The 18,893-nt window shown below is 46.7% G+C and overlaps 1 protein-coding gene and 1 pseudogene across 2 annotated transcripts in view; one reads left to right on the forward strand and one right to left on the reverse strand.

Annotated features, from left to right (window-relative positions):
* RPTOR (regulatory associated protein of MTOR, complex 1) overlaps window positions 1-18,893 on the reverse strand; it is a 285,559-nt gene that overhangs the window by 220,020 nt on the left and 46,646 nt on the right. The window lies entirely within an intron of this gene.
* The window catches only part of LOC102847434, a 48,763-nt pseudogene that overhangs the window by 1,032 nt on the left and 28,838 nt on the right, over window positions 1-18,893 (forward strand).

Consider the following 18,893-nt stretch of genomic DNA (forward strand, 5'->3'; position numbering starts at 1 on the left):
CGCAGCCAGAACCAGGCAGAACCCCACAGCCAGAACCAGGCAGAACCGCGCAGCCAGAACCAGGCAGAACCGCGCAGCCAGAACCAGGCAGAACCGCGCAGCCAGAACCAGGCAGAACCGTGCAGCCAGAACCGCTCAGGCAGAACCTGGCAGAACCGCGCAGCCAGAACCAGGCAGAACCATGCAGCCAGAACCACGCAGCCAGAACCGCGCAGCCAGAACCAGGCAGAACCACGCAGCCAGAACCAGGCAGAACCATGCAGCCAGAACCAGGCAGAACCGCGCAGCCAGAACCAGGCAGAACCACGCAGTCAGAACCAGGCAGAACCACTCAACCAGAACCAGGCAGAACCACGCAGCCAGAACCAGGCAGAACCGCTCAACCAGAACCAGGCAGAACCACGCAGTCAGAACCAGGCAGAACCGCACAGCCAGAACAAGAGCGTCCGTCCCCACCAGCGGCACCCGCGCTCCTGCTCTCTGTTCTGTGCTGTTTCAACAGGAACTGGAGATGAAGGTGAAGTCTTCGGTGGATTACCTGGATTTCTCACATGAGCCACAGTCTAGTCCAGTTGACACATCAATTCCAGGCCCAGCTCTGCCTATTTCACGGCTAGTAAACCAGCCCCCCTCCCTGAAACAGCCTGGGGAAAACAGGAGAGGGGGTGACATCATGTAGACTCTGTGGGCTGCCATTCAGCCCCGGCCCTGCCTCCACCTCCCCCATTACTGCGCAAGGCCAGAGGATATGGGACATCACAGGCCCTTGGGAAAGAGAGCCTTCCGAAAATCAGGTCAGAGAAGATGGGCAGAAGAAACTTTTAGGAGGAGCCCTTCCAGCTGATTGTCAAGAAGCCCTGGTGGCACCGTGGTTAAGAGCTTAGCTGCTAACCAAAAGGTCAGAAGTTCAAGACCATCAGCAGCTGCACAGAGAAAGATAATGCCATGTGTAAAGATGGCAGCCTCAGAGTCATCAGGAGCCGTCCCGTTCCGTCCTACAGGATGGCTGAGTGTGTCAACGTGACCGCAGTGACCATGTTGTTGTTGCTAGGAGCCATCCAGTTGGCTCGTACCCACAGTCACACTTCCCACAGCGGAAGGAACCTGCCCACTCCTGGGACATCCTCACACACTGCTGTGTCTGCCCCCTGGAGCTGGTGGCCCCCTGGAGCTGGTGGCCCCCTGGAGCTGGCGGTCCCCGGGGCTGGTGGCCCCCGGGGCTGGCTTCCATGATGTCATGATCCTGGAGGCTTTCCTTTTTAGGTCTTCCTGGTAGCGCGGTACAGGGTGTCAGTGGAGCTTCCACACCAACGCTGGCTAGGACGCAGGCCTGGCCTTCCACTCCTAAACCATTAGCGGCCGAGAGCCTGGTGAAGAGCAATCACTGGAGTTCATCTTACGGCACTTGGGGGCTGAGTCTGCACCGAGTTTCTATGCAAACGCAAAGTCGGCACCTCTATGGTGGTTCAAATCCACCAAGAGTTCCCTGGGGGAACCGCGGGCCTCCTGTCCCCTTCACAGCCTCACAAACCCAATAGAGGGTCATCTGTGGTTGGAACCACATTGATGGCAAGGAAGAGTGAGTCACAGCTCATTTTAAAGGACTTGATTTTTCTTCTGGAAGAAAAATATTTGTAGAGCCCCTTGCTGCCTTGGGGGAACTAAAGCAAGTCACTTCTTAAGGAAATTCAACACTAATCCTTTTCAGACATGGAGCAGGTGGTCACCTGCCAGGGCCGATAGCCTGCCTGGACGGTCGTGAGGAAAACTGCAAAGGCACGTCTCCACCTCAGTGGTCAGCATGGGAGCCAGCCCCATGAATGGCCCGCTCAGGGATAAGAATGAACCCTCTGCCTTTTCATTTAACACTTCGTGGGAGGAGGTTGGTCTTTAAGCTCAGTTTCCTGTAAATTCAGTTTGCTTACAGGAGAAAGCAGAAATAAAACTATTTGTCATAGCAGATAACATGACGATATACATGCCTAGATATGAACTTTTTTCTTTTCTTGTTGTGTATTGTTGAATCAGACCCGACTGGCACAGAGGAACATCTGGTGGATTCAAATCGCGGGCCTTCAGTATTGCAGCGCAGCTTCTTGCCACTAGGCCACCAGAAGATATGAACTTTTAATAGCTGAACAATATAAAATCAAAACACAATCACTTTTTCCCATTGAAGGGGAGAAGCACAAACTCATTGCCATCAAGTTGGAGGCAGCTCCCAGGGGCTACTCCACTGGGTCTGAAAGGCTGTGACTCACCCATCCTCCTCCTGAGATGCTGCTAGGGGTGCGGCCTTCCAGGTAGGAGCAAAAACCTGCAGAGTATGTCACAGAGGGGCCAAGGTAAGGGCCCCCCTAATGGGACACGGTATCTTCCAAAACATATGCTCAAGCTGCCCAATTGTGTTAATATACTCAAAATCACAGATGTGTAGAGTCTAAATGGGTGATCTTAGTCTTAAACTGTATCTCAATAAAGCTGCTCAATTTTTTTCAAAGAACATTCAATGGTATGAAGCAAGCACATTATGTACAACAACCCTATGTACAACAGCCCTAAACCCTGCTCTATCCTGTGTCAATCGTATCGTCCGACACACTTACCCCCATTACTCCAGCCACTGAATTGATCCATCTCATCGAGGGTCTTCCTCTCCTGCGCTGCCCCTCCACCCTCCCAAGCATGATGTCCCTCTCCAAGGACTGATCCTGCCTTATAACATGCCCAAAATATATCAGATAAAGCTTCAGAATCCTTGCCTCCAAGGAGCAGCCTGGCTTCACCCTCTCCAGGACAAATTAGTTTGTTCTCCTAGCAGTCCATGGTCTATTCAATACTCTAAATAATATAATTTTATTATACTCTGAAAATCCTGAAAACAGCTCATTTGGCTAGCCTTGGCATCTCCACAGAGACTGAGCTGTGTTTTCATTTACTCCTGAGAACCCTGCCAATCACAGCAGAACATGACCCTACATCGCACACCCCTGGGCCCTGGCAAAGTCAGCGAGCTAAGGACTCAGTGCTGCCTCGCTACTCCTTCCCAGTCAGGACACAAGACCAAGGCCATTGCTAAGGTGTCTCTCTCATGGGGACGGGAAGATACCACAGTTCAACACAGGGATTGGCTTCAACGCTATTTAAAGGTTTCCTTTATTATAAAGCAGGGTGTGGCTTTGCTACTCCTACTGTAGATTACAATTATCCGCCTTATCAGGAGGCGGAGTCATCCAGTCCAGACTCATTTTTCTTCCGCTCTTCATGATCCAACAATGTTACCAGGTACTGACTTTATCAAACTCTCAGAGGTACACGGAGCTCACCGAGCTCCAAGCAAACTGAGTAAATCAGCACAGTGGCGGGCTAAACCTCCTAACAGGTGTGGCACAATGCAGACCATGAGCAGACGGGAGAGCTACTCCAGGTCCTCACCAGCTCCCAGCAGGGTCACCCATGGTGGACGGGTTCTGTGGTGCTTCCAGAATCAGACAGATGGGGACAAACACTTGACTTATGCAGACCTTGACAAATCAAGAAGCAGCCAATCAAACAGAACCAAGGTCTTCTTTATGGTTTGGACAGAAGTTCCGTATCACGGATGTATCTTTTCACCACACTGCTCCGTCTGCACGCTGTGCAAACAGCCCAAGAAACTGGACATGCCGTCAGTACTAAAAACCTCTAAGGCCTGTGCTATGCAGATGGCACAACCTTGCTGGCAGAAAACAAAGATTTGGAAACACTTGCTGATGAAGATCAAAGGCTACAATCTTCAGAATGGAATACCCTCAACAGAAATAAAACAAAAGTACTCACAGCTGAACCAACAAGTAACATCAGGCTAAGGAGAGGGGAAAGGAAGCCAGCAAGGGTCTCCTTTTAGTTAAATTCACAACACTACTCATGGAAGCAGCAGTCTAGAAAGCAGACAGCACACTGCATTCGGCAAATCTGATGCAAAAGACTTCTTTAAGGGGCTAACAAGCAAAGACGGCTTTCTTTCAGGACTGAGGTGAGTGTGATCCAAGCCACAGTCACTTTCTGTCACTTCATATGCATGCAAAAGATGGACAATGAATGAAGAAGACTCAAGAGAAACGGATGCCACTGAAGTGTAGTATTTGTGAATAATACTATGCCATGGACTGCCAATGTCTTGAAGAGGTACAGTCAGATGGACGGCTCAAAATAACTATGCACACCCATGTTTACTGCGGCTTTGTTCACAATAGCAAGGAGTTGGAAACAACCTAAGTGTCCATTAACAAATGAATGGACAGAGAAGCTGGGACGTTTTCACACAATGGACTACTACGCTGTATTGAAAAACAAGGAACTCATGCAATATTATTCAAAATGGGTGACCCTGGAGGACATTATGCTGAGTGAAACATCTCAGTCAAAAAAGGACAAATACTGCATGATGCCACTGTTGTAAAATAGGACTGACATCAGGATTGGGGAGAGACTGAGAAAGATGGGATAAATAATGTAAACTGCATTGAAACAGAGAAGGGAGAGAACTGTTTGAAAGGGATATGTGATTAGGTATTATTGTCATGACAGGAGTCTAGACCGAAGGCTGCATAGTGGAGTAGACCTGGGGGGGAGGGATTGCATAACAATGCAAGAATTTTTATTTTACTTCTCAAAGAGAAGAGCGTACTAGAGGGGGAGTGGTAGGCAGGGAGAAAAGTACACCAATGAATGAATGGAAATCCAAAGTCTCTGTAAATTTTCATTAAAATTAATAAAAAAATTATTTTTTAAAAAAAAAAAAAGAAGCAGGGACAGCAAGATGCGGTTTCACGTCCTTGGGACATGTTGTCAGGAGTGCCCAGTCTCTGGAGAAGGACATCAGAGTTTGAAAACAGGCAGCTGGCCCAAAAAGATCTTCCACCAGAGGGACTGACAAAGTAGCCGTAACAATGCTCAAACACCACAACAACTGTGGGGCTGGACAAGGCTAGGCCACACTTCATCCTGCTGCACAGGGGTCTCGGGGCTTGGACTGACTCAACAGGACCTAACAGTGACAACTTCCGGCAAGGGTAAACATTCTTGAAGAAGGAAAAGAATACAGACAGTGAGAGATTAGAAAGGAAGTTGTTACAGAGAAATTCAAATCCTGAGCGAGGCCGCAGCAAAAGTGGAAGGGACAAGAGAGAAGAAAACAGATCGCAGCCCCCTCTCCTACGCTGGCATCAGAGGACAGGAAAATGAAGTCCTCTGAGGCTGAGAGTCCGTAACGAGCTGTCTGCTTCCGCCCCCCTCGGGAGCCCCAGTCATCCTTTATGGCCTCTGTCACCCTGACATCGGAGCCTGACTGCTGCAGTGAGAGAAAGGCGAGGCAATTTCCTGCCCTAAGACTCACTGCCCACAAAGCCTGATGGGGTCACCACAAGGTGGACCCCACCAACAGCAGCCAGCTTAGGGGCTTGCTTGTTTGTTGTACATCTCGGTAATCTCCCACAGGACACATCTAAACCTTCTGAGGAAGGAAACAGAACTGTGTCCTCAGACTCCAGTGCAACTAAGGGGTCAGCACACGACCCGAGGCCCATCATCAACACAGCTGCCCAGGAAGTAGCCTGGGAAAGCAGCGCTGTGAGGCACTGTCCTGGGAGACGAATGTCCTGGGGCGCACAGCAGCTTCTGACACTCACCCCAAAGGTCCAGGTGTTCCCCTGAGGTCTCGTCTACGTCAGGGTCTGTTCCTAGTCCTAGACATCTTGCAGCACATTCTAGCTCTGTTTAAACGACCCAGCATGGACTCTGACACTTGGACGAAGAACTTGTAAGGAGTCTGAGGGAGGCTACATCATCCGGGCCCAAATACTTACTGGGCCTGAGAATGCTGTGGATTGGATTTCCAGACCCTGCCCACACCAGCCTGGTGAGCCAGGCCCTCATCATCCCAGCAAGCTGCAAGTGACCTCCAGGCTGTGATGCCCACAAACTGTGGTCTACACTGAAGCCCACAGCCCTGAATCCACGCGGGACAGCCACAGCCGTGTCCTCATCTGAGGCACAGCTGCCTGAAACTGCCACTTTTATGATCTGAGCCATTTGCTACATCCCAGGTCTGTGTATATTTCTTTTTGACATCTTTGCAACTCTGATGGATGGGGAGAATTTTTTTTCTAATTGTGGTAAATATCTCTGTTATGAAACATCTGACATTTCAACAGAGCTCAATCACATAAGTGGCATTCCTGGTGCTGGCCAGCCTGCCCTTGAAGCCCCACCCTTGCCCTGAGTCCCTCAGTCTCCTAAAGACACTTCCCAGGCATTCCAACCCAGTCTTGTTTCAGATAGCATAGAACACCCAAAATGTGTGTGGGTGTGGCCTGTGCCTCATCAAGTACACAGGATTCATATGAATAATTGACAATTCAAGAAAATTTATCCTTGACAAGAAAGATACCAAACAAGATCGTGTGCTTAGGAGAGGGGAGGAATCCTCACCAAAAAAACAAGTTTTCTTTAGATGTTGATGTTGTTGTTATGTGCCATAGAATTGCCTGCAACTCATAGCGACTTAGGTACAACAGTCTTAAACCATGCTCTACCCTGTGCCAATTGAATTCTCTTTGACACACTTACCCTGATTATCCTAGTCACTGAATCAATCCATCTCATCAAGGCTCATCTTCTCCTGCGCTGTCCCTCCACCCTCTCAAGCATGACGTCTCTCTCTCAAAGGAATGGGTCCCTCCTTGCAACATGACCAAAGTAGGTCAGACAGAGCTTTAGAATCTTTGCCTCCAAGGAACAACCTGGTTTAACCCTCGCCAGGACAAACCTGCTCGTTCTCTTAGCAGTCCATGGTATATTCGATACTCTTTTCCAACACCACAGCTCAAAGGCATCAATTCTCCTGACATCCTTAGTCACTGTCCAGCTTTCTGATGCATGGCAGGTAATTGCAAAGGCCATGGCCTGGATCAGGTGCACCTTAGTCTCCAGACTGACACTGTTGCTCTTCAGTACTTTGGGGAGGTCTCTAACATCAGACTTTCCCATTGCAATACATCTTTTTGTTTACTGGCTGCTGGTGCCAAGAGTGTTGATTGTGTAACCAAAGCAAACTAAAAACTGTGAACAATCTCAATCTCTTCACCATCCATCATGGTGCTGCCAACTGGTCCAATGGTGAGAATCTTTGTTTTCTTGAGGTTGAGCTTCAATCCATATTGAAGTCCTTGACTTTCTGCAGCAAAAGCTTCAGGTTCTCCTCTGTTTCAGCATGCAAGGTTTTGTTATCTGCATAACACAGGTTGTTCCTCCAATCTTGATGCCACATTACTCCTCATAAAGTCCAGCTTCCCAAATGATCTGTCCCACATAGAGATTGAAAAGGTATGGAGACAGGATGCATCTCTGACACACTCCTTTCCTGATTTTGAACAATGCAGTGTCTCCTTGCTCTATTCTGATAACTGCTACCTGGTCCAAGTATAGGTTTCACATGAGCACAATCAGGTGTTCTGGGATTCTCATTCTTCTCAAGGTTAGCCACAATTTGTGATCCACACAGTCAAATGCCTTTGTGTGATCAATGAAACACAGATAGACATTCCTCTGGTACTCTGCTTTTGCCCAAGATCCATCTAACAGTGGCCATGATGTCTCTAATGTCATATCCTTTTCTAAACCCAGCTTGCATTTCTGGTAGTTTTCCGTCAAATGCACTGTTTCGGTTGGTTTTGGATAATCTTCAGCAGGATCTTGCTTGCATGTGATATTGTCCAATAATTTCCAGACTCTGTTGGATCATTCTCTTTTGGAATGGGAACAAATACCCATCTCTTGCAGTCAGTTGGCCAGGTAGTTGTCCTCCAGCTTTCTTGGCAAAACCTAGTAAATGCATCCAGAGCTGCATGTGTTAGTTGAAATATGTCAATTGGTATTCCATCCATTCCTAGGGCCTTATTTTTTGCCAATTCCTTTTGGAGCAGCTTGAACTTTCTCCTTCATCACCATTGCCTCTGGGTCATATGTTGTTTCATTAAATTCTTCTGTGTTCGCCATTTTTATTTTTTTTTGGTACAGTGACTCTGTGTATTCCTTCCATCTTTTTTTGATGCTTGCTGAAATCATTCCATATTCTGCCCACAGCATTCTTAAAGACTGAAACTCAAGGCTTGGATTTGCTCTTCAGTTTCTTCAGCTTAAGAAATGCCAAGTGAGTTCATCCTTTTTTAATTCCTGACTCCAGCTCTTTGCACATTTCATTATAATGCTTTGTTTTGTCTTTCCAACCTGCCTTTTGAAATTCTCTATTCAGTTCCTTACCTTCCTGATTTCTTCCCTTTGCTTTGGCTTCTCAGTGCTCCAGAACAATATTCAGAATCTCTTCCAACATCCACCCCAGTCTTCTTTTCCTCCCGGGTCTTTGCAATGACCTTCTGAATTTCTCATGGAAGACGTTCTCCATATTCTCCCTCAGCTCGTCTGATCTTTGTTCCTTTGTGTTCAGGCCTAAACTTGTTCCTGAGATGATTTTTAAATTGAAATGAGATAGACTCAAGGTCAAATTTTGATTCTGGTGGATTTGATTTCATTTTCTTTAGCTTCAGCTTGAACTTGCACGTAAGTCTTTATGCTAATGAGTGAAGTGAGTCAGTCACAAAAATGGCAATTCTAACATCAGATCACTAGTCTACAAGGAGAGGTTTACACACAACAGCAATTCTGGAGGTGAAAAGGATGAGAAGGGAATGAGAAGAGTGTGAAAATTACATAAATAAGTTGGGGGGGGAAAGGCAATATATAATAACTGAGTGAGTAGACACTGTAATTAATTACATTAATCAATGGGAATTAATGTTATAAAACAAAACGTCGATGAATGATTATATGAGAAAACAGTATGATTTATAAACTTTCACTCAAATAAAAAAGAATATCATTAAAAGGAAAACAGTGCCTTTTTTCAGAATGCCAGAGGAGCCTTCTTTTCCAAGCTCAGGGCAGACGACGCAGTGACTCATCCACAGCACCACAGGCCACACCCCCAGACTGAACCTCCAGTTCGTAGGCAGCATAGGGACAAAGGAGCAACCCATCAGCACAGTAAGGAAATTCCTACAGAACGGAACACGGCCTTCCCCTTCACGACTTTCAACAAGTCCAAGTCCATTAAAATGAGTGCTCAACCGAGCAGAGAGTGAAGGAGCAAAGCCAAATGGTCACAAGTGGATGCTGGGTTGGAAGACAAGCCGGTAAGACACCACGGGAACGGCCAGGGATCTGTGGAACAGCTGGGGACTCGCCACCATGAGTGGCACTGAGGAGGGCATGATCTTCTGGGAGTGACTCGGGCGCAGGGAAGGTAGATGTGTTCACTCTTTGGAGATGTGTGTGGGCAGATGGATCCAACAACAAAGGGCCCAAGCACAAAATTCTGGCTTTTAAACAACAAAAACTGAGAGAGACATCCATTCTCACCTCTCTACTCCTAACATGGGCCTAGCCTCACTTTCCGAGGGTGTCTCTCTTGCGTCATAAACTTTCCTTTGTCTTAACAAACTTTCTTGTCTCTAACTATAGAAAAGAAAAAGGAAAGAAACAAACCACAAGCAAATGAGGAACAACTGAGGTGCATGCGACCTGTGGGCTTGTCCTCTGTGCTGCCCTCTCCTGCTTCTCAAGCTGTCTCAGGATAACCCTGGATTTAAACTTGGCTCTAAGAAAGCAACACCAAACTTAATCACAAGAACCCACAGGGAAACCGATCCCATTACTGAAACTAGTCTCCACGTAATCAAAGCATTCTCATGTCCATGAAGGACAAGCTCTGAAGACAAAATTCCACAGACACTTGCGACCCAGATACCAAGCTGAGGAGCAGGGGTGCAGGGAATGAGAGGTAAGTGTGTAAGAGACTCCAACTATTCCCAAGTCCATCATCACCATCACCCTGGAGCATGCCTTAAACCCTGAACCAAAACTGCTTCGTGAGGTTGTCTCCTGGTAAACACCAGCTTTGCTCATCAAATCAACAGTATCACTTGTGCTTCCTTTAAAAATGGCCTGGGAAACCAAGCAGTCCACATTCATGCTCAAAGCAAAGACCAAAAAGAGAAGGGCTGGGAAACTAGATTACTGGAAATGCAACAATCAGAAGAGACTTGACGAGAGAGCTGACACGCTGTGTAATATGTAACCAAGGTCACAGAACAAACTGTGCAGGAAAAGGAGCTGAGTGTGGGGAAACTGTCACTAAAAACATATGTGGCACCTTCACTAAAAGCAATGTTAACGCTAAGAGCCACAGTGCTTTCCGGGTTTTCCTTGAAGACGTGAACTCCAAAAGGCAAGGCGATGAAGACTTCCTTCTCCAGTCTTTCTCCCCAGCACAGGCCTCTAAGGAATGAGTGAAAACTGCTGCCTTTGAATTGTGGGTTGGGGGAGAAGGTGGAATTTCCCAGGGGTTGCCAGAACAACAAACCCATCTCTGTCCAGAAAGCAGCATGGTCAGAGCACTTCCTACACCCTCTGAACATGTTATCAGGAGGGGTCAGTCTCTGGAGAAGGACACATGCTTGGAAACGTTAACAGTTTGGCAAAAAGTAGCACGATTCAAGGTGGCAGATGGACACAGGGGCTGCGACAGCAGGCATAAGCCAGCCAAGAGTGAGGACAGTGCGGGGCCAGGCAGGGGCGTCCACAGTGCGCAGGGTCACAGAAACCAGGCCCGGCCCCTGCGGCTGCCGTGGAGTGGACTCCGACTTGTCGGCCCAGGTGGGACATGCAGCGCTGTGTTCAGCAGAGTAGTCCAAGGCCACCCTTTAGGTAACAGATCACAAGGCTCTGCCGGACGACCACATTGGCATCCGCCTCAGCGACACTGGACAGACCATTGACCTTCCTGCTTTCCCCAAGCGGAGGTTTAATGCCTGACACCTCAGCGCCAAAGCAGTTAGAAATGACTCCTCTTCCCCATTACCTGAACTGCGCTGAGATGCCAGGCCATGCTGTAATGTAATAATCTTCTAATTACTCCCCAAGCAAATGAAGACCACTGGACCCTCCTCACTAACAGGAACCTGAAACTTTAATGGGCCATGGAAACCAACAGCAACGGGCATCGCACAGGCAAAACCCAGGAATGCTTCTGTCGGGTCAGTGTGCATGGGCATAAGCGGGCTTCGCTGCATGCGACCAGAGCAGGAAAGGAAAGGCTGTCGGGTCCGCTTGGATGATGAAGAGTGTTGAAACTGAGAGAATCGACAGGAGGAGAAGGAGGAAGATGATAAAGACGCCTGGGGGACAAGCCGATGGAAGAGGGGAGGGAACAGTGAAAGACAGAATGACGGACAAGGAGGAGAAGAGAACACGGGCACAACAGTCAAAGCGGGAGGAAAGGCGGCAGCAACGAGGAGGAAAATGTTGTGTGCATGTGGACTTTACTCTGGAGAATTTATGGCACTTGGATCCACAATTAACACCCTTGGTACCAGCAGTCAAGACATCAAAAATCATGGCGTAATGGCAAGAACCTGCGTTGTAACCCCAAAGGCACGTGGTTTGAATCCATCAGATAGATGCTCTGCTGGAGAAGGAAGGGCAATCACGTCCTGTGCCAGTCGGATCTGACTCGCCAGTACACAGTAAGAAAAAAAGAGAGAGAGAAAAACCAAACCATGTCGCATTGGAAAATCCTGCTGTCAAGGACAGCAAAGAGCTACAGAGCAACGAGGTCAGTGTACAGATGCCCCTGATCCAACTCCCGGGCCTCTCCATGCCTCCCTGTGCACAGGAGAGACAATGAGTAAGGATGAAGATCGTACTGACTATCCCACGGACTGTCAGTAATAGATGTGCCCTGGGCCAAGCACAAGCAGCGTGGCTTCACTACGGAAAGTGAGATTTCACCTACATACTCCTGTCATCTTGTTGGGGGGAAAGGTGTCAGGTTGGGGAAGGCTGAAGGTCCGAAAAAGAAAGCCCTTCAGCAAGATGGTTTGACACAGTGACTTCCAGTAGAGGCTCAAGTCTATCAGAGGTGATGAGGATGACAATGGCATCTAACAACAACATGCTCGTACGAGACAGCTCTGGAGGCCTAGTGATAGGGGGCGGCACCACCATCCCAAACATGCACGGGAGAAAGATGGGCACTCTCCTCTGACAAGACTAAGACAGCCTCTAAGAGCAGCTGGAGGGTCAGCGACGAGTTGGTTCCAACTGGTGGCCCAGCTGGGAGGGAGCTGTGCAGCCAAGCCAAGGGCCATGCTTCTCAGACAGTTCAAGTCACTAGCAGCTCCATGGGAGAGAGCTGGCCAGGCTCATCCTGCATCATTTACAAGCTCTGAAAACCCGCTGGAGGGGCCTCTGTGACTCCCCTGCAATTCTAGGGCAACGAGTTATGAGTTACGTTTGAGTTATTGACACTAATATGTGCAGTAAAGTTTGTTTTCTTTTTCTAAAACAAACAAAAAACACATGAACCTGGGAAAGACACTGTTGGCAAATGAGACTAAAACTACTGAAAGATGCAGTTCTTTTTTAAATGAGCAGAACTGTGGTTTTTAGATCTAAGCATGCATGTCAGAAGAACGACAACTTTGCTCTCAGTAGCCTGTCCACAGGGGTGTTATGACCGAGAACGCACTGTGGCAACTGGTTTGGGGGGTTATCAATAGCTACAGAGTAATACCATTTCCAAACAGATTTCAATTTAGTAAAAAGTTACCAAATTATGAACTCTACTAACTGTCTGGCAACACTGGCTCATCAACTGTAACAAAATACCACAGGCATGCCCAGTGTTAGCAAGGCGGGCAAAGAGGGGAGAGGATGTATGGAAACTCTGTAGCTTTTCTGTGAGCCTAAATCTGCTCTAAAAAAACCAAAGGTCTTTTAAAAAAGAAACCACAGCAACAGCGACACAACAAGGCAGCCACCACGGGCTCGGGAGTAAAATCTCTCTCAATTTCGGACTGTGGGAGAACTTGAAGAAGGCCAGGAAGGAGTAGGAGATGCACGGGTAGCTGGAGTCGAGAAGATGAAGACATGACACTTACAAGATGGGCAGGGATGAAAAGTGGGCCTGCAAAAACAACTTATGAAAGCCGGATACACAGCCTTAAGATAGAATGTGGACCTAAATACCCAGAAGCACCCCCTTTGTAAAAAGAATGACTATGAGTGGAGTTAGTAGTTCTAATGGAGTGCTGGGTCCATGAGCCATATCTGAGCTAGCAAAATGGCACAATTCCCATAGTGTCAGAGTTGTCCCGCAGGAGCTTAGGGCACCGAATGATGTCTAAAGAAAAGATGAACCTTTCTCAGCCGCCGGAAGGACAGTGTTATGGCAATTCAATCAGAAAGAAAAGCCACAGGCCCTCCCCCTCCCCCATTTGGTGCAGGCAGTCTTCCTTTTCACAGTAGCCCATTTTCTAGGAATGTCTTGTAGACCTCAGAAGTGCTGGAAAGGAAGCTGCTGTTCAAGGCCAACCTCACTTAAGATCCTGTAAATGATACTCATTTTTTTGTTCATTTGAATTACCTCAATTGTTCTCTGACAAATCATCCTGTCAAGTGTAACCACTGTCCATGTAGTTGAACTCCTGGGATCAAGAAAGTATATTTAAAAAAAAAAAAAAACACACACACCAAAAGGTCTATCAAAAATTCCTTTTTTTTTTAAACTAGAATTCGGAGACTGGGCAACCTGCTGCATTGTTCACGCGCCTCATCCTTGGTTGCTGATACCTAATTTGTGACCTCTTTCATTTGCTTCATCCATTATGGGTCATTTTCCTGGTTAGATGATGAATCTTTAACCTCCTAGTTCCCCTCAGAGATCTAGAGCTGAATTTCAATCACAGCAGGGGCTTGCTGACTGCTAAGGGGCCACATTAAGGGGTAGACAGATAAGCAAAGCTTATACTGTGATCTGATGAGCTCCCCTCCCCCCCCAAAAAGGCTTTGAATAGAAGAGGAGGGAGGGAGGGATCAATCCAAACAGAAGGCAAATCATTTCCCATATCATCACTACAACAAAATCCTTTAAGTGTGCCAACAACAGGACAACCCCCAAGATCCAAATAATCCACGATCTTCACAATCACGTGCTACGCAGCAGAGAGCTGGCCAGTGACTAAAGATGACAGAAGAATTGTTACCTTTGAGTTGTGGTGCTGGAGAAGAGTCTTGACCATACCACGGACCACCGAGAAAACAAATAGGTCTGTCTTAGAGAGGGTCAAACCAAGTTTCCGGTCTGGATTTTGAAGCTGGGTCTCACATACTTTGGGCACGTGGCCAGCAGGGACTGATCCTTGGAGAAGGACATCATGCTCAGAAGGGAGGAGAGGAAGACTCCAGATGAGATGGACTGACACAGGAACTGGGACAATGTGTCGGTGTGTTGGAGTCAGTGAGACTGGCTCAGGACAGGGCAGGCCTCAGAGGTTTTGAACACAGGGTTGCTATGAGTCGCAGGCAACTCAACAGCACGTAACAACAACAAGATCCAAATTGATCAATTGCTTTGACCAAGGAAAGACAAGGGAAAAAACTGTCCATCACAACATAAACCACTAGAAGAATGTATCCATTTTCAGAGACATTTCTTTCTAGCGCATGAACCACTGAAAAGGCTTAAGAACCCTACCGGTAAAAGCAGCCCCATGTCTAACCTAAGCCCTCCGAGCTCAGGCAAGGATTCCATTCTGCAGCCTCAGTCAAGGGAGGAGATGAGACACAGAGCCAGGGAAAGCGCTCCTCAGAGTGAGAGCTCAAATCCAAACCTTGCTGCCCCAACTCAGACAACCCTCCAGGGTCCAGGGCTTTAAGTTCTTTGTTTTTCACTCACTAATTTATACAGATCCTCCTGCTTCCCCTTCTTCATTCCATAACAAACATCCTGCTCTCGGGTTGTTAGCTGCAACAGCGTTTACTCATGACATCTGATCACCCACTCTTTCCAGGCCCCCTTCCACCTACTCCAACGCCCTGGTTACTATCATTCTCTTCCTGCTCCCCTCGCCCTCGCTCACCCCATAATCACTCTATGGTTGTAACAATGATCTTATACAGCAGTCGCCCTTTTATGGGACTGTTACTTCACCCAGCAGAGTGTCCTCCAACTCAGTGTGCTGTGAAGAGTTTGACAAGCTCGTCATTGTTTTTATGCTACTCCATGTGTGGACGTACCACAGTTCCTCTAGCCATTCATTTCTAGATGGGCACTCGGGCTGCTTCCACCTCCTACTCACTGTGAATAATGCCGGAAACGTGGCGTGTGCACACATCTGTTTGGGCCATGTCTGTTCTCTCTGTATTCCTAGGAGTAACAGAGCTCGCTGAAATGCTACATCTACTCTCCAGTCTTCTGAGGAAGCCTCAGCCTGCCTCGCACACCGCTTGTACCATTTCACACTCCCGCCAGCAGAGCCTGAGAGTTCCAATCTCGCGGAGTCCTCACTAGCACTTGTTGTTTGCGGTCCTGTTGAACTTTGCCATTGTCGCTGGGTGAGGTGATGGCGGGGTAAATGAGCCTCACTGCTGCTCTGTGGAACTTCATCTACGTGCTGGTCATCTGCATACCCTCTTTGGTGCACATCTTCTGCTTATCCTGTAATTGAATTATTTGTCTTTTTCTTGTTGAGGTGCTGGAGGAGCCTGGAGATTTTAGATATGAGTCCTTACTGGATATCTCATTACCAAATATTTTTTTCCAGTCTGTGAGCTTCCATCTTACCCTACTGGGGAGGGTTTTTACTGCACATAAGGACTGAACTTTTAAAAGATCTCATTCATTGTATTGTATCTTCTCCAGGTTGTGGGTTCTTGATTATGCTTCAGAGTTGGTTCATGCCATGGATTAGGGCTTCTAAATTTGTTCCCATGTTTTAGAGTTTTTTGTTTTACCCACAGGTCTCTAATGCACCTTTAGTTGGGTTTTGTGTATGGGGTGAGATGTGGATCTTGTTTTCTGTTTTCTGCAGATAGATGTCCAGTTTTGACAGCACTGTTTGTAAACAGCCGTGGTAAATCTTAACAGGAACCCACTTCTCTTTCTCCAGCTGAGAAGGTGAAAGGTTCAAGGGGCTGGAGAGGTGTGGCCTTTGCTTAGCAGCTAACATGGACAGATTACTCCACGAAATAGCCTTTAACTTAAAGATGCTCCTTATTATAAAGAGAGAAGAAGCCCTGGTGGCAGAGTGGCTCAGTGCTCAGCTGTGAACGAAGAGGTTGGCAGCTCAAGTCTACTGGCAGCTCCAGGAGAGACAGCTACTCCAGACTGTTTCTGTAAAGATCCCAGCCTGGGGAACCCTATGGGCAAGTTCTACAAAACTAGCTGGGTCTGAACCAGCACCTACTGGCTTAGACTGGTTCACCAGCAGTGCCAGAGCCAAAGATCTAGCAGGTCCTCGTTACAGATGGCCAAGCACATGCACCTATGAGCACCGTCTGTGCATCAGGCACTGTGCTGGAGCTTGACACGCGTGATTTTTCATTTTCAAATAACCCGTAAGGCAGGTATTAGCTACTTCATAACTCACGAAGGTAGCTCCCGTGGTCCACACCAGGACTTAGTTCTATTTTGCATGAGAACACCCCACTGTCACTTGATAAGGCTACAGAGCTCTACATTCGCTGCCAGCCTTCATCCACAAGTGAGAGCTTCCGAGCCAAACATCTCTCCTCTCCAGGAACACACGATGCATGCTCCAAACACTCATATCCGAGCTCCTCAGCTCCAACCAACAGCAAAGAACTCATGTTCAATCTGTCCTAACTCTGCCACCTTCAATCTCTTCACAGTTTCTTAAATTTAAAATGTCACAAAAGAAACTCGTGTGATCACAAAGCCAGTGTTGAGCAGAAAAGTAGGACTAAATCACAAATGTGGGTAATTTCATTTCAGTGTGCTGTTGTTACTGTTGTTGAAGGTGCCGTTCAGCTGACTACACCATTCAATCCAAACAGTGCCGTGTCCTGTGCCGGCGTCACGATCTCAGCCATGCTGTGCCCAGTGTCACAGTGTCGGGCCATCCCAGAGGGTCTCTCTCTCACTAAATCTTCTTTTCTCAGTGTGATGTCCTTTCCCTCCTGACGACATGCTCACAGTATGTGACAGGAAGTGTCACCGTCCATCCTCAAAGAAGCACCCAGTCGCACCTCCTCCCAGACATTTATTGTTCTTCTGGTAGTTCAAGAGATATTCCCAGCACCGCAATTCAGAGGCATCCATTTTCCTCAGTTTTTCTTTTTCTTTGTATGAAAACTCTCCGTAATCATATTTATTAGTCAACCTCTAAATTTATTTCTCCACCATTACAGATACATCTTTTTAACAATATTGTATCTTTTACATATCATAACTTAGTATAAGTGTGACATTCTTCCAAGTCGTATATATCAAGGGCTGACTTCACTGCAGGGTTCTACTGTGTGATGGACCAGAATGTATTCATCTGTTGAATTTAATTGTTTCAACTTTAATTGCTTCCAATTTTGGCAATTATGAATAAACTTAAAAAAAAAAATCTAACTAAAAAACTCCCCAAACTCATTTCTGTGAAGTCAGAGCTCACTCACAGATCACCCTCCAGTGGGTTTTTAGAAGATTATAAATTACCCAGAAAGAGATTGCCCATCCTTCTCCTCCTCAACAACTGGTGGATCCAAGCCAGCAGAGAGGCACCAGCTTCGGGTTACCAGCACAGCCAATTACAAATTACATCCAGAGCTCCCTGGGGTGGGGGTGGGGGGATTAATCATGGGGTTGTACAAGTTGGGTGGGGACAGGGTGAGGGAAATAGGAAGAATTTGTTCTTAAAAACAATGTATTCGAATTTTGTAAATAAACTAGTAGGAAATTTTTAAAAAGGGGAAAAAAGATGTTTGTAATGAATAAATTATTAAATTTAAAAAAACAAAATTACAGATTTATTTACCCTAGAGAAATGAAAACATGTGTTCATACAATACCCTGCTCATTAATGTTTTCCTTACTCATCATCCAATTTTCACATCCATATGAAGCAGTTGAAAATTCTACGGCTTGGATCAGGTGCACTTTTTTGTTTTACACTGACATTCTTGCTCTTTCACTGGCAACAGATTTAACCAATGCAACACATCTTTTGGTATCTTGACTGCTGCTATCATGGGTGTCAATTGTGGATTCAAGTGAAATGAAATAAGTTAGAGCTTCCATCTGTTCTCCATCTATCACGATGTTGTCTACAGTCCAGTGGTGAGGACCTCTGTTTTCTTGATTTGGGGTATAATCCATATTGAATCCATAGTCTTTGATCTTACTTCAGTTAAGTCATCTTCACTTTTTGCAAGCAAAGCTGTGTCATGTGTCTAATACCGGTTGCTGATGAGTCTTCCTCCAATCCTAATGCCACATTCTTCTGCACACAGATGAGCTCTCAAATTATTTGCTCAGCAGACTTATTGAATAGGTATGGAGAAAGTATACTACTCTGACGTACATATCAGGATGTCACCTTCAAGACAAACAGGGACGTATACCTCAAGGTGTCACTCTTGGGAACATCGGAGACAGATCCTACTGCCAGAACAATTTCCTGCCCTTCCCTCCTCCCATCAAACAACTAACTCATTATTTTATCCAAAGATATTATCTGGATTGAGGAAGATCAAGACATTTTAACCACTTTTGTAATGCAAATATATTTTATAGGTACTAAAACGTTTAATTACAATTCAATGATAGTCTCACAAAAGCCACTCTCCTTTGCCAGCACTCAATGTCTGCACAGAATGTAAGTTCAGAAAAGCTCCTTCTCTCCCTAATATTTAACATGGAATTCTAAAGAAATAAGCAAACAGCCCCCTCCCCCAGTGTATGCACCACCTCCCCTTGGTGACTGCTGTGTGTCAGTCAGGGGATT

This window comes from Elephantulus edwardii, unplaced genomic scaffold (assembly GCF_000299155.1).
Source record: "Elephantulus edwardii isolate Elephantulus edwardi_28Jun2011 unplaced genomic scaffold, EleEdw1.0 scaffold00048, whole genome shotgun sequence".
In the NCBI taxonomy this organism is placed as follows: domain Eukaryota; kingdom Metazoa; phylum Chordata; class Mammalia; order Macroscelidea; family Macroscelididae; genus Elephantulus; species Elephantulus edwardii.